Here is a 14,672-nt window from a genome sequence, read left to right on the forward strand (position 1 = left end):
AGTTTTGAGAGACAGAGCGTGAGCAGAGGAGGGGCACAGAGAGAAGGAAACACTGAATCTGAAGCAGACTCTAGGCCCTGAGCTGTCAACACAGAGCCTGATGTAGGGCTTGAACCCATGTACCATGAGATTATGACCAGAGTCAAAGTCAGCCGCTCAACCGACTGAGCCACCCAGGCACCCCAAAAGAAACATATTTTAAACTCATTAAAAAAAAAAGCAATGTAGAACATTGTCTATGCATGTGAGCTCTTATCCTTATCTTTCTTAGTTCAAATGCTGCCTGATTAGCTATGTAGCCTTTTTCCAGTTTTCCTCATCTGTAAAATGGGGATAATAGAACCCACCTCAGGGGTATCATGAAGATTAAATGAATCAATGCCTTTAAAGCATTGTAATAATACCTTGTGCATGCAAGTTGCTCCATAAACACCAGTTATGATTATTATTACTATATTATTATACACACAAGTTTTTATTTCTCTGGGATGAATGCCTAAAAACACAGTTGTTGAGTCATATGGTAATTGTGTTGCCAACTTGTTTTTCAAAGTGCCTGTTTGTTACATTCCCATCAGCCATATATGATTGAGTTTCTCCACATCCTTGCCAACATTTGTCGTCTTGATAACGTTAGCCACTCTGATAGGTGAGTTAGTGATATCTCACTGTGGTTTTAATTGCATTTTCCCAATGGCTAATGACATTGAATATCTTCTCATGTGCTTATTTGCCATCTGTATGTTCTGTTTGGTGAAACATCTGTACATGTTCTTTGTTCACTTTCTAATGTTTTTTTATTGTTGCATTTTAAGAGTTCTTTATATATTCTAGATATTAGTTCTTTGTCAGATATACTTCTCTGTCAGATATATGGTCTGCAAGTGTATTTTACTAATCTGTAGCTTGTCTTTTTATCCTTTTAACAGATTCATAAAACAAAAACTTTAAATTTTGATGAATGTAAAGATTTTAATTTCTGTTTTATCAATTTTTCTTTAATGAATCATATTTTTTGGTTTCGAGTCTAAGAGCTCTTTGTCTAAGCATATGTACATTAGAATAATTTTCTCATATACTTTCTGAAAAAAATGTTAATAATTCTATGCTATACAAGTTAAATCCATGATTAATTTCAGGTATTTTTTGTATAAGGTGTGAAATGTATTGGAAATTCAATATTTTGCTCATGAATATCCAGTTGTTCCAGCACCGTTTGTTAAAAGGATCATCCTTATGGGGCATCTGGGTGGCTCAGTAGGTTAAGTGTCTGACTCTTGGTTTCAGCTCAGTTCATGATCTCATGGTTCGTGGAATCGAGCCCTGTATCTGGCTATGTACTGGCAGCGTGGAGCCTGCTTGTGATTCTTTCTCTCTCTTTCTCTCTTTGCCCCTCCCCTGCTTGTGCTCTCTCTCTGTCTCTCTCTCTCAAAATAAATAAATAAATAAACATTGGGGAAAAAAAAGACTATCTTTCCTCCATTAATTGCTTTTGAACCTCTGGCAAAAAGTAATTGAGCATATTTGTGTGGGTGTGTATGTATGGATTCTCTAATCTGCTATATTTATCTTTGTGTTTACCCTTCTGACCCTAATGGGCTGTTTTGATGACTCTAGCTAGGCAATAAGCTTTAATAGCAGGTCAAGTTATTCCTCTTACCTTATTCTTCTTTGTAAAGGCTGTTTTAACTATTCTAAAATGTGAATTTTAGAATACTCTTGTTGATATCTGCAAAATATTGGTGGGATTTTGAAAGGAATTGCATTAAACCTTTACATCAATTTAGGGGGAATTGAAATTTTATTATGTTGAATATTCCAGTGCATGAACATACCATGTTTCTATATTTAATTTGGCCTTCTTTGATTTCTTTCATTAGCATTTTATAATTTTTAGCAAACAGATAACTGTTTATGTTTTAAGTGTATACCTAAGCATTTTCTTTTCTTTCCTGTGATTGTAATGGTACTGTATTTTTAATTTCAATTTCCATATGTTCACCATATATTATTATATAGAAATGTGATTGATTTTTATGAGTTGATCATGTACCTGTGACCTTGCTAAATTCACTTATTCACTGTAGGATTTTTTTTTAATTCTTTGAGATTTTATACATTTAGACACCAAGAGATGAATAGCTTGCCTGAGGTCACACAATTAGTGGATCAGGTGGAATGTGAATCCAATATATGTGAGCACAAAGCTATATGCTTAGCTGCCATGCAAAGATGCAACATCGATTCCTGGTGTGACACCTACCTGAGCTCTGAAAAAGCAAAGATGTTGACTTAGCAAATGAATTTACACCTTGTTATTTTCTCCATTCCACCCTTCCTTCTTGGCTCCTTTGTTGAAAATTAATTGGCCATATACATGGGCTTGCTTTTGAGTTCTCTTTTCCATTCCACTGATCTATTGTATCTGTTTTTAATGGCAATATCATACTGTTTTATTACTATAGCTTTGTAATACAGTTTGGAAACAGAAAGTGTGATACTTCCAGCTTTGTGCTTTCTCAAGATTGCTTTGACTATTTGGGTCTTTTGAGGTTCCGTACAAATTTGAGAGTTGTTGTTCTATTTCTGTAAAAAATGCCATTGAAATTTTGATAGGGATTGCATTGAATCTGTGGATTGATTTGAGTAGTATGGGCATTTGAATGGTATTAATTCTTCTGATCCATGGACATTAATATTTTTCCATCTATACATGTCTTGGCTTTTTAAAATTTTTTTAATGTTTATTTTGGAGAGGGAGAAAGACAGAACGCAAGCAGGGAAGGGGCAGAGAGAGGGAAACATGGAATCAGAAGCACACTTCAGGCTGTGAGCTGTCAGCACAGAGGCCAGCGTGGGACTCGAACTCATGAACTGAGAGATCATGACTTGAGCCGAAGTTAGACGGTTAACCAACTGAGCCACCTAGGTGCCCCTATTTGTGTCTTCTTTAATTTCTTTCATCAATGTCTTACAGTTTTCAACGTATAGAGCATTTACATCCTTGGTTAAATTTATTCTTAAGTATTTTATTCTTTGCTTGTTTAAAAATGTTTATTTTTGAGAGAGAGAGAGAGAGCATGGGGGAGGGTGTAGAGAGAAGGAGACAGAGGATCCAAATTAGGCTACATGCTGTCAGTGCAGAGCCCAATGCGGGGCTTGAACCCACAAACTGTGAGATCATGACTGGAGCTGAAGTCACTCAACCAACTGAGCCCCCGGGTGCTCTATTCTTTTTAAATACTATTGTAAAATGAAATTGTTTCTTAATTTCTCTTTCTGTAAGTTTGTTGTTGGTGTATAGTAATAGAGCTAATTTTTGTATATTGATTTTATATCCTGCAACTTTACTGAATTCATTCATTAGTTCTATCAGGTTTCTTTCTTTCTTTCTTTCTTTCTTTCTTTCTTTCTTTCAGTCTTCAGGGTTTTCTATATAATCTTGTATCATCTGCAAATGAAGACAATTTTACTTCTTTTTTGATTTGGATGACTTTTCTTTTCTTTTCTTTTCTTTTCTTTTCTTTTCTTTTCTTTTCTTTTCTTTTCTTTTCTGTCCTGCCCTTCTCTTCCCTTCCCTTCCCTTCCCTTCCCTTCCCTTCCCTTCCCTTCCCTTCCCTTCCCTCTCCTCCCTTCCCTTTCCCTCCCCTCCCCTCCCCTCTGCTCCCCTCCCCTCTTTCTTTTTCTCTTTTCTTTTCTTTTCCTGTATGCTCTAGCTAGGACTTCTAGTACTATGTTGATAAAAGTGGTGAGAGTAGGCATTTTAGAGATGCCTGATGTTGGCTGTGGGCTGAGATAATTCTGTTACTTCCTTTTAACTTCATATGCCTTTATCTTTCTCCTGCCTTATTGCAGTGGCTAGAACTCCCAATAGTATGTTGAATAAGAGTAATGGGAATAGACACTAGTGTTCTAATTACTAGGCAGAACCACTGAGTTTTTCACTGTTTCACCTCTCTGTTAGCATACTTGTTATATTGGGTTTCTCATGGATAATACATGATAATCTCCTCATCTCACACCTCAGATCTTTATCACATTTGGTTTTTTTTTCTCTTTGTTTTTTCTAGTTCTTATTTCTCTGTTTCTCCTTTCTTACCTTCCTATACATTACTTCAAAGTGTTTTTTTTTTTTTAAATTTCATCTTTATTTAGTTACTATGTTTTTAAGTGTATCTCTTTGTTGCATACTTTCACAATGGTTGCTCTGGGCATTACAATATATATTTATGACTATGGTGACAGTCTATGGTGACAACCTTTTATCACATAAGTGAAATGTAGAAACTTCATTTCCATGTAGATCTTTTTATTTTCCTCCAATTTGAAATGTCATAGTCTTAAATATTAACTTTTGCTTTAACCATAAAATATGATTTTTAAAATTCATAAAGAAAAAAGAGTGCATAACATATACCCCTATTTCTGGTCTGTTGTTTCTTTTTTCTTCTTGATGCTTCAGTATTATTTCTTTTATCATTTCCTTTCTGTTTAAATTTCCTTTATTTAATCCTTTTTTTTTTCAACGTTTTTTATTTATTTTTGGGACAGAGAGAGACAGAGCATGAACGGGGGAGGGGCAGAGAGAGAGGGAGACACAGAATCGGAAACAGGCTCCAGGCTCTGAGCCATCAGCCCAGAGCCTGACGCGGGGCTGGAACTCACGGACCGGAGATCGTGACCTGGCTGAAGTTGGACGCTTAACCGACTGCACCACCCAGGCGCCCCAACCTTTATTTAATCCTTAAGAGTGGTTCTGCAAATGACAAAGTCTTAGTTTTTCTTTGCTTTGACCTTTTCCTATCCCTGATTCTACCCCCCACTTTTGTATCTTTTGGTGGATGTAAGGATTCTCAGGCCCAAAATACAAGAGCATTTACCCTGGCTACTTATTTAAAAAAAATTTTTTTTTAAATGTTTGTTTCTTTTTGAGAGAGAAGGAATATGAGTGGGGGAGGGGCAGATAGAGACGGAGACACAGAATCTGAAGCAGGCTCTAGGTTCTGAGCTGCCAGCACAGAGCCCGATATGGAAGTCAAACTCATAAACTGTGAGATCATGACCCGAGTTGAAGCTGGAGGCTTAACTGACTGAGCCACCCAGGCTTCTACCTTGGCTACTTATTGTTAGTGATTCCCCTGTATTCTGTGGGAGAAATGAGATTACTTGGCAAATGAACCTACCTCAACCTTCTGCTGCTTGGTTGAGCATCAGCAAATAACTGGTGTGTGTCTTCTGTTGTATGGAGGGACAAATGTACCCTGCAATTGTGTCTCCAATCCTACAGTCTCATCCAGTTCATTTTTATCAACTTTCAGATTTCTCCTTTGTTTGCTGCATTTATTTGCATGGTTTGTAGTTACATGTAGAAAGGAAAAGGAGGGAGAAATAGGTGTGTACCATCTTCTGAAGAATAGAATCACAAATGGAATTTTGACTCAAAGTCCTAACCAGTTTTTATGATGCTGATTACTAAAAATAAACACACTGCTGGAAATGTTTTTGGATTCACACTCAGGGTAAGTTCTTAAATCCCTGTGCTTTATATACCAACTTCACGGAAAATAGGAGGGCTGCCAAAAGTCTGAAACACATGGACAATAGGGAAACTGTTGTCTTTACCAAAATTTGACAAACAAATTTGGAGGTGCCTTAACCTCATTCCTGTGTTCAAACTGCAAAGTTGACCTTATTCACTGTCTGCTCTTCATTTCCCCTTCTGGGTGGTGTTTCTTTCTTTATGTTTGGAGTCTTTCTGCTATAGCTAGCAATATACATGAGTATAACCTTCTGGTCAATGATGGCAAATCCTCTTGAATGTGATGCATATTTCACACATTGATATTCCCTTTGCTTTTTTTTTTTTTTTCTTGTTAGAATGCTTGTATTCCATGTTCTCTCCTTTCATGGTTTTTTTCTGGTTCAATTAAGCTAAATATTCATTTAAGTTATGCTTACCTTTCAGCTAAGGAATTAGTTTAAATTAGCTTTAATTGTGTACACATTATGGGGGGTGCCTGGTTGGCTCAGTTGGTTAAGTGTTGGACTTCGGCTCAGGTCATGATCTCACAGTTTGTGGGTTCAAGCCCCATGTCAGACTCTGTGTTGACAGTTCAGAGCCTGGAGCCTGCTTTCCGATTCTCTGTGTGTGTGTCTCTCTCCCTGCCCCTCCCCTGCTCACGCTCTCTCGCTCTCTCTCAAAAATAAATAAACATTAAAAAAAATTGTGCACACATTGTGCTTCCTAGAAAATATTTGCATTATAATAAATCTTTTCAGTGTCTCAGCCTCAAAGGATAGTTAATGCAGATATTTAATTCTTTGTGACTGGATAGTGGCAAAATTTTGGGATTCTCTGTTTTCTAATTTATAGTGAAAAAAATTAAATTAATTGACATGTGGAGTTATTCCAGTATTATGATTCTAATTGAATCAATGTGAATCTGCATAGTTAATCATGTCATTTTCCCCATTCTTACAATGATAAGAAGAACTCATATCTCCCCCAAGCTAGATTAATAATGATTAAGGAAAAGCATAACCATGCTGCTTCTGCCAAGGATTTAGCAAATGATGCATCTGGGGTATATTGTGGACTCCGCTGTTATCGTCTGCAAGGAGTAACCAGATATACAGGGAGACAAAAGATCCTCTGTGCTGTTAAGAATATTTTATGTCTTGGGAGCCTGAGTGACTCAGTCAGTTGAGCGTCTGACTTCAGCTCAGGTCGTGATCTTGAGGTTCATGAGTTCGAGCCCCACATGGGGCTCTGTGCTGACAGCTCAGGTCCTGGAGCCTGCTTCGGATTCTGTGTCTCCCTCTCTCTCTGCCCCTCCCCCACTCATGCTCTGTCTCTCTCTCAAAAACAAATAAACATCTTTTAAAAAAAGAATATTTTATGTCTTTTATTTTGCTTTCAGTCTGCATATGGGACCACATTCCAGAGTTAGAATATGCTTTTGCCAGTGAAAGAACAAGTTACAATATGTATCCTATTTTTCCTGTCATTGGTACCTATAGTTTGCTGCTAAAGTATTAAGGAAATGCTACCCTTTTGGCCTTTTCTACTAAATCTCAGGTATGCAGGAAATTCATTTATTGCTATTCAGTTCATAAATTTGTCATAATAGTTAAAGACTTAATTGGTAGCTCTATTCGATTAACTGAATTGATTATATATATTCTTATCCATGCATTTTTTAAGTTAAAGAGGAATTACAAAAAAAGGAAAATGTAGAGAAACACAATTAGGAAAGAGACAGGCAATTCTATCTACTCAAAGCAAAAACAACTTTGGAAGCTGAATAATTGAGCTTAGTTTTCTGCCTATGAAATGTAAGAACAATGAGGCAGAAATTCAGGATTCCAGTGAATGCTCAATAACAATTTCTATTCTCTCTTGTGATGGGGTTAAATCTGACATAAACGGAAAACATAAACACTATCTTCCTTTGTTTGCCTCATCTAATTGGGGGCTTTAGGTTCCATGATTTAGACTATGGATCTGCTTCTCTCTGTTATTTAATTTGTTTGAAAACTTTAGAACTTCTTGGTTTGTATGACTTGGTTTGGTGCAACCACAAGGATTACACATGATTAAGACATAGTTACTAGAACCATGGTGATGAGCTATTTCTTCAGCAACTGCAGGCATGACAAGAGGGAGAAAATAATTGAGTGTAAATACATATTTAAAGAGGATTTTGAGCTTTCATTGAGTTCTCAGATGCCTTCTTCATTCAGTTGTACAAATATTTAATTGCATTTTCCTCTTCTCTGAATTTTAATCTTTTTATTTTGCAAAGCTTGAGTGATTTCTGAACATCACATTCCACTTCTGCATAGATAAGAGCTGTTTCATAAAGTTCTGGGAAGGGATATGTTTAATATTTCTCTAAGTTTATAGAATGCTGGGAGAGTGGATAAAAGTAGCTAAGATTGCTTTTCATATATTTAGTTAGCTAATATTTCATGGTATACTTTGTTTTGGTGTTTTACTATTGGCTGCATGCCATTTAGGACAAAGCACTTATCAAATTTGTATAAATCTTACTATTCCAGTCACTTTATTATATTGATAAGACTCTGTTTTGCATGCTGGTCTACAATAAAGTCACTCTGAAGATTTATTTAAATATAAACTGTTATTAAGATGATCATTAAACCAATATAGAAATATCAAATATCCTTTTTGAGAATGGTATATATATATTCTTTTTTTTCTATATATTTGCTTTCAGGTGGCATGTCAGTTTTTAATGTTTGGTGAAGCAGCTTCTTTTATCATTAAGAATACATATACGAATTTATAGATGTATACAGACAAAAGCAAATTACTTTTTCTATCCAAATAAAATTATTTTATTGTCACATGTAGTTTTGTTCACTCTCCATATGCAAATGCATTGGATAGAATTGTAGTCACTAAGCACATGGCTTGTCTGCTTTTGAAATCATATTCTAAACGTTTCTCCTTCTTTTGAGAGATTCCAATCTTAGTCTCTGTTGCTATTCCATAATTTACTAGGCTATTCCTGCTTTTAAAGCATTTGTGTTGTTTGTATCCATCTGCTATCTACTTTCTCTATATATGTCCTTATATTTTTATACTAAACATATTATTGTATGATTCTGGACATGTGTGTATGTATGGGTGGGTGAGGGTGTATACTTTCTGTTCAACTATTTCTTTATGATGAATTCCTAGTTGTAAAGTAACAGAACCAACAGTTATAAATTCCTATGTCACCCTTACTATATATTTTTGCAGTTTTTCCTAAAAAAGATTGTATTTTTAAAAAAATGTTTTAGAAAATTGTGTGATTCTGGAGGTATTGGCAGTATATAAAAATAGTATTGCTTTGCAAATGTAAAGTGAGAATCTGGCCTAATGTCAGCGTATGTGAAAACCACCAAAATTTTTTGCTTAGAATCAGAACATCAATCTTCCAATTTTTATTTTCTTTAATCAGTCATTATTTAACATCATGGTTTAAAAAATCAAGAAATCAAGTTTTAGAGGATCTTGAGGTTTTCAACTTCTTGTGTTATATGTCAAGATTTCACAAGTTCAGAAAGAAAAAAAATGTGCTTTCAGTAAGGTGTGCTTCTAACACATTATGTTATTCTGAATATTATTTATCGTGTCTTAATTTTGCTGTGAATAAGCTTTTAGGAAGACATTTTTATAGAAGGCTGTCTAACTGCACATAAACCCATTAGATAAACTGAGGTCTTCTTCTGCCAGGTCACAAAGTCTTTTGTTTTCACCTATATTGCAGCGATTCAAGAGTGTCTAAAATTATATTTTACCTTTTGACGATTATAAAAATGAACCTAAACACATCATGTAATTAAATTGGGGCCTCATTAGTAGTTTGTTAACCTTTATATACACTGAGGAAGGCAAACAGATTTCATCTTATATACTAAGTGCACCTAGTGGTGGTTGTCTGGAATGTGTTGTGAGGAGAGAGAAAACCCATCTTGTTCAGCAGGAGAGTGCTTGGACGCTGACCCTGAGTGCTTTGTCTCTTGTGTCATTAGCACGGGAAGAGAGTATATTTTCTGTATTATTGCCATCCAGAACCTACATATTGTCATAGTAATCCTTCTTGTTGGCCAATATAGGTAAACTGCTGTAAGAACACAAGGAAAGGTGAATGAGCCACGTATGTTATAATTCTCTAGAGAAATTGTTTTGTAGTAAAAATAATAATAATAATCAGGTGTGTGAAGCTCTGCAGCAGAACCCTTTCATTGTCCAAATATTCTGCTTAGAGTCTCTCACCTTTTTAGGGCTATAAACCAAATGCTGCTAGATCTAACAAGCCTATAGGTTCAAAGGAAGCCTATGTACATTTAAGTTGTGCCGGTTTACTTCCCACAGGTCCGACTCCAGGGTCGTGTGTGACAATAGAAGCAGTATCTCTCCCCAGGAATCCTTTAGGAAATTTCATGTAAAAAGCTATATGGTTCTCACAATGATTGGTGGGTGTTACCGGATTTGGGTAGATAGGGATCAGAAATTCTAGAAAGCTGAAATGCACAGGGTAGTTCTGTATAACAAAAGAAATCTTTGGTGCCCACAGAAATCTCCAATGTCGGGCAACCATGGGTACACCCCAAGAACGGGACAGGAAGAGGCTTGCTCCAGCCCCATGTATCACAAGCACTCAAAAATGAGCTTATTAAAGAATTTAGGGGTGCCTCTTTCACTTGGGATCTGCACAGCTTTTATAACCCTAAACATCTCTTTTGATCAGGCTGCAGGGAAAATACTTGTTTAATGTCTTCAAAACAAAGGATGACTATGTGTGAATATAGTGAAGATTTCTGGGTGGTGTCGCTGCTTGAAGGAGTGTAAGGAGTATTTGAAAGACATTAATGCTTACATAGAGAAAAGAAAAACTGACTTGTCAAATCCTGTCTTTCAATGCAATCAATTCCTGCATAATTAAAACTGCAAGAACTGCTGAGTATCCACTTCCTTGTTTCTCTCCATGTTCCAGTTTATGTTTCTAGAGTATTCACAAATTTATGTTATATTCAGAACACTTGTACTTGGCTATATAAGAATGTTTTGCAATATTAAGTAATTCACGTTACTGTTAAATCTGTATATTTGCAGGTATAGATGTAACGTGCGGGAAACAAGATACAAATTCTTTACATTGGCTACAAAATGGACACGAATGACAAATGTTGAGAATACTTTTATTTTAAAAACTTATTTACTATGACAAGCAAATTAAATAAAATTTTGACTTTATTTAAATATTTTCTCTAAAAGTCAATATTAATTTATATAAATGATGTATTTGCCTATTAATTTAATGAGGCATTAAAAAAACTTCATTGGAAAACATAAATTTTAAAAATCCAATAACTTAGGAGGAGATCATTATTGAGGAGGGGACTTAAATATTAGTAAAGACTTTGTCCTGATATCATTAAGTAATTTATCACTCACCTATTTTAATTGTAATTGTGTAGTTTAGTAGAGCAATTACTGGAAAAGCAATCAAATTTGATTGTAGACAAGTAAGAGAGATTTGAGACACCTTTTAAAAGTTTTGAATCAAACAATATTAAATTGTCTGATATACATGAAACACCAAGTTTCATTAGTAAATATGGTTTTAACATTTAAAATTATCATCAGGTTAAGTATATTTCCATATAATTTGCAGGAAATGATTAAAAATCTATGTTGTAAAATTATATATTGAGTTTATGTATTTGCTTGTAGGCTACTTGTTCTCATTTTTACTTTGAGTTTTTAAACTCAAAGTTAGTGTTTACTTTGCTTAAAATTTTTTTAATGTTTATTTGTTTTTGAGAGAGAGAGAGACAGAACGTGAGCGGGGGACGGACAGAGAGAGAGGGAGACGCAGAATCCAAAGCAGGCCCCAGGCTCTGAGCTGTCAGCACAGAGCCCGACTTGGGGCTCAAATTTAGAAACTGTGAAATCATGACCTGAGCTGAAGTTGGACACTCAACTGACTGAGCCACCCAAGCACCCTTAGTGTTTATTTTTCTAATTCATTCTCCAAGTTAAGTAATCTCCTAAAAGAGACAGTCCATTGATCTTCTCTAAATACTGAAGAGTGAATGTACATCCCAGGATGTGAAGGGATTTCTAGAAAATAACTATATTTTCTGTCATACTTTATCAAAGCAAATTATGTTGACATAGATATAAATATGACCTGGTTCATATGTTATGATATCACATTTCCTGTTTTCCACTTCAAAGGCCTAACTAACAATATGCCTACTTCAATTGAGATTATTGCTAGTTTTGCTTGAGCAACTGTTAGGATTGGGGTTGCTATTTACAAAGACAGGAAGAACTATAGAATGAATATATTTGGAGGTGGGTAAAAATAATAGTGTAAGTTTTCGACAGGTTAAGATTGGATGTCTATGGGGCATTTGACTTGCACAGCCCTAGAGCCCTATCTCACATTCTCTTGGTCTTTCTTTAACTTCAAGCATTGAAATGACAGCCAGCTTCATGTAGGGATAAACTGGTAGTCTCTGACACAGATACACCATGAATTCCTAATTCTGGGATTCCCTGATGCTGGATATGCAACGTTTATGGAATATTACCCAACCATGAGAAACTGAAATTGAGAGTTAACACCTCATGCTGCAACACTTGACCAATCGTGGATGGAAATCAGTGCATATGTGGGCTCCTCATTATTGAGATGGATAATTTTGAGGCATAATTTTAATTGCATAATTTTAAGACCCATAGAAATTTGTGGATGAATTAAAGGCCTAAAGATGTTGAACTAAATCCATTTGATGGCTAAAATAGAGCTTAAATGATGTGTAGCTATTTATAATCCTTATTTATCCACTTAGTATTGTTGTTAATACTCGTAAACTATATTTTTAGATTACAGTTAAGTTGAAAACAGTTTTCCCCAATGAGCAGAAATAGTGATAACATTATTCTTCACATTAGACTATTAAATAGTCTATGGTTATAATAGTGCTGTTTACTCACTGTCACTGGTATGTGAATTATAATTACATTGTATATCTTTTCTTATTCTTTTTCATTAACCTATCTGAATATTTGTATTTAAAGTTGGTTTCTTTAGACATCATAGCGTTGAGTCTTGATTTTTTTGTATCTAGTCTGTCAATCTCTGACTTAACCGGAGTGTTTAGACCACTTACATTTAATGTGATTATTGGTTGAAACACAAATTTTCTCAAATAGACCTTTGATTTAACAACTTATCTACTACTGGTTTGAGTTGTGTTAATGCTAAGTTAGTTATGAAATCTTTTGACTTCAATAGGAAAAAAAGTTAGCTAAAATGTTTTAGAGCTATACCAAACACAATAAATGTAATTTTCCCATTTTAAACAATTCTGACATTTTATAACCAGATATTACACCATACAGTAAGAATAGTGTTTTTTTAGAGATCTATGCTAAAATTTTACCACCATCTATTTTCCTAAATATTTCTTTGAGTTACAGAATGTAGTTTTGTTAGAGTATATCCCTGTGGTTTTCTTCTGGCTTTGATCCATATTTACACAAAATCTATTTGAAAATGCATTCTATCTAATATTTATCTACACATCTATATTATGGAGAGAGTATAGCAAGCCATTCAAATAATGGATTGCATTTTCTCCTTTCCCAAGCAGACTTATTGTGGTTGTGTGGGCAGTTTTGTTGATTAATTTCTTCTCTTGGCTTTCAGTGCTCAATGGCAATAAATAAATATTCATTGTCAGTTATTCTTAGGCAAATATGTCTGATCTATCACAGAAGTATGATTTGCAAAAAACTGAAAGTTAGGAAGAGAGGCAGCCTTCCTATCTATAAAGAGGTCTCCAGTTAGCTGAACACTACACATAATATAGGCATGGTGATAAACGAGGCATTAAGAGAAGGAAAAGCTGACTTCTGCTTATACATTCCAGTTAGCTTCCCCTATGTAGAATTGAGAAAATTTTGAGAGAGTGAGATATGATATGTATTTCCATTTTAACTTCCAAATAATGCTCTTTCACTAAAAAAGCTATTATAAAAATGACCAAACAGAAACTTTTAAGTCAGATATTAAGAGTTTAAAAAAACAAAAAACAAAAACACTTTCTATATTAGCTTTTCCCTGTCCAAAAGGTTACTGCTTTCATCTAGCAGTTTGCCACTGTGTACATTAGTTCACCATTTTTAGTCATGTGTGAAAAGGCCTTTCAAAGCTCATTTTTCAAAATGGAGATATAATAACATATAATGAAAAGATGAATTATTTTTGTTTGGGAGTTATCCTTTGACAAGAAATTTGAACTTTGTAAGATTGTTTTTTCTTCTTTATTTTTTTTCTGGCTATTCTTGATATGTTTGTCCTCTGCTCTGTAAATGTTCTTATTAACCTCAAAGCTAATGTAATATTGATTATTTTTTCTGAAGTTATGTTTTGTTGGAAACTGGAAGCATTTTCTGATCAAATGATGCATAAGTTTTTAATTGTGAGACATTGAAAAAGATGATTAACATGGTGGAATATGTAGGAAAACTCATGATCCCTTCCATTATGCTGCAGTAACAGAAAAATGTGTTAGGAAGGGCATTTGGCTGTCAAAATTTCACATCAATACTTTAAAACCAGTCAGGTAACTTGAAATTTTGTGCCAATTGTGTTTTAAGAAGTTCCTTTGCCCTTGATAAATGATTAAAAATGTGGTAGCAGAAGAAAGGCTGGAAATACTGAAGTGAATTCCTAAGATATCACTTGTAGATACTGGCCTATGGCTTTGCAACAGCTTGATTGTCCTAATTGAAATTTTCTGTCATTCCCAAATAAACCCATCTTTTGCTGGTGAAATAATTGGCAGTTTTACTTTCAAAGTTAACAACATAATAATTGCCTAATTTTTTAAATTAAATTATTGGCTAATTTTCTTAATCTTAAGGATTCCTCTGCATTTCATCAATTCTATAATCTACTTTTGTGCAACTTCAGTGTATAAAGACCTGCCAAATAAAAAACAAATAAAATGCAGATGAATAGAGATACTTCTTTCTTTCACTTCAGGAATACTATAATCATGTATTCTGCTATTTAGGGCCACACATTTTTCATCACCTTCAAAAAACAAAACAAAACAAAAAACAGTTGCACAGCATA

Source organism: Lynx canadensis, chromosome D1, assembly GCF_007474595.2.
Source record: "Lynx canadensis isolate LIC74 chromosome D1, mLynCan4.pri.v2, whole genome shotgun sequence".
NCBI classification, from domain to species: Eukaryota; Metazoa; Chordata; class Mammalia; order Carnivora; family Felidae; genus Lynx; species Lynx canadensis.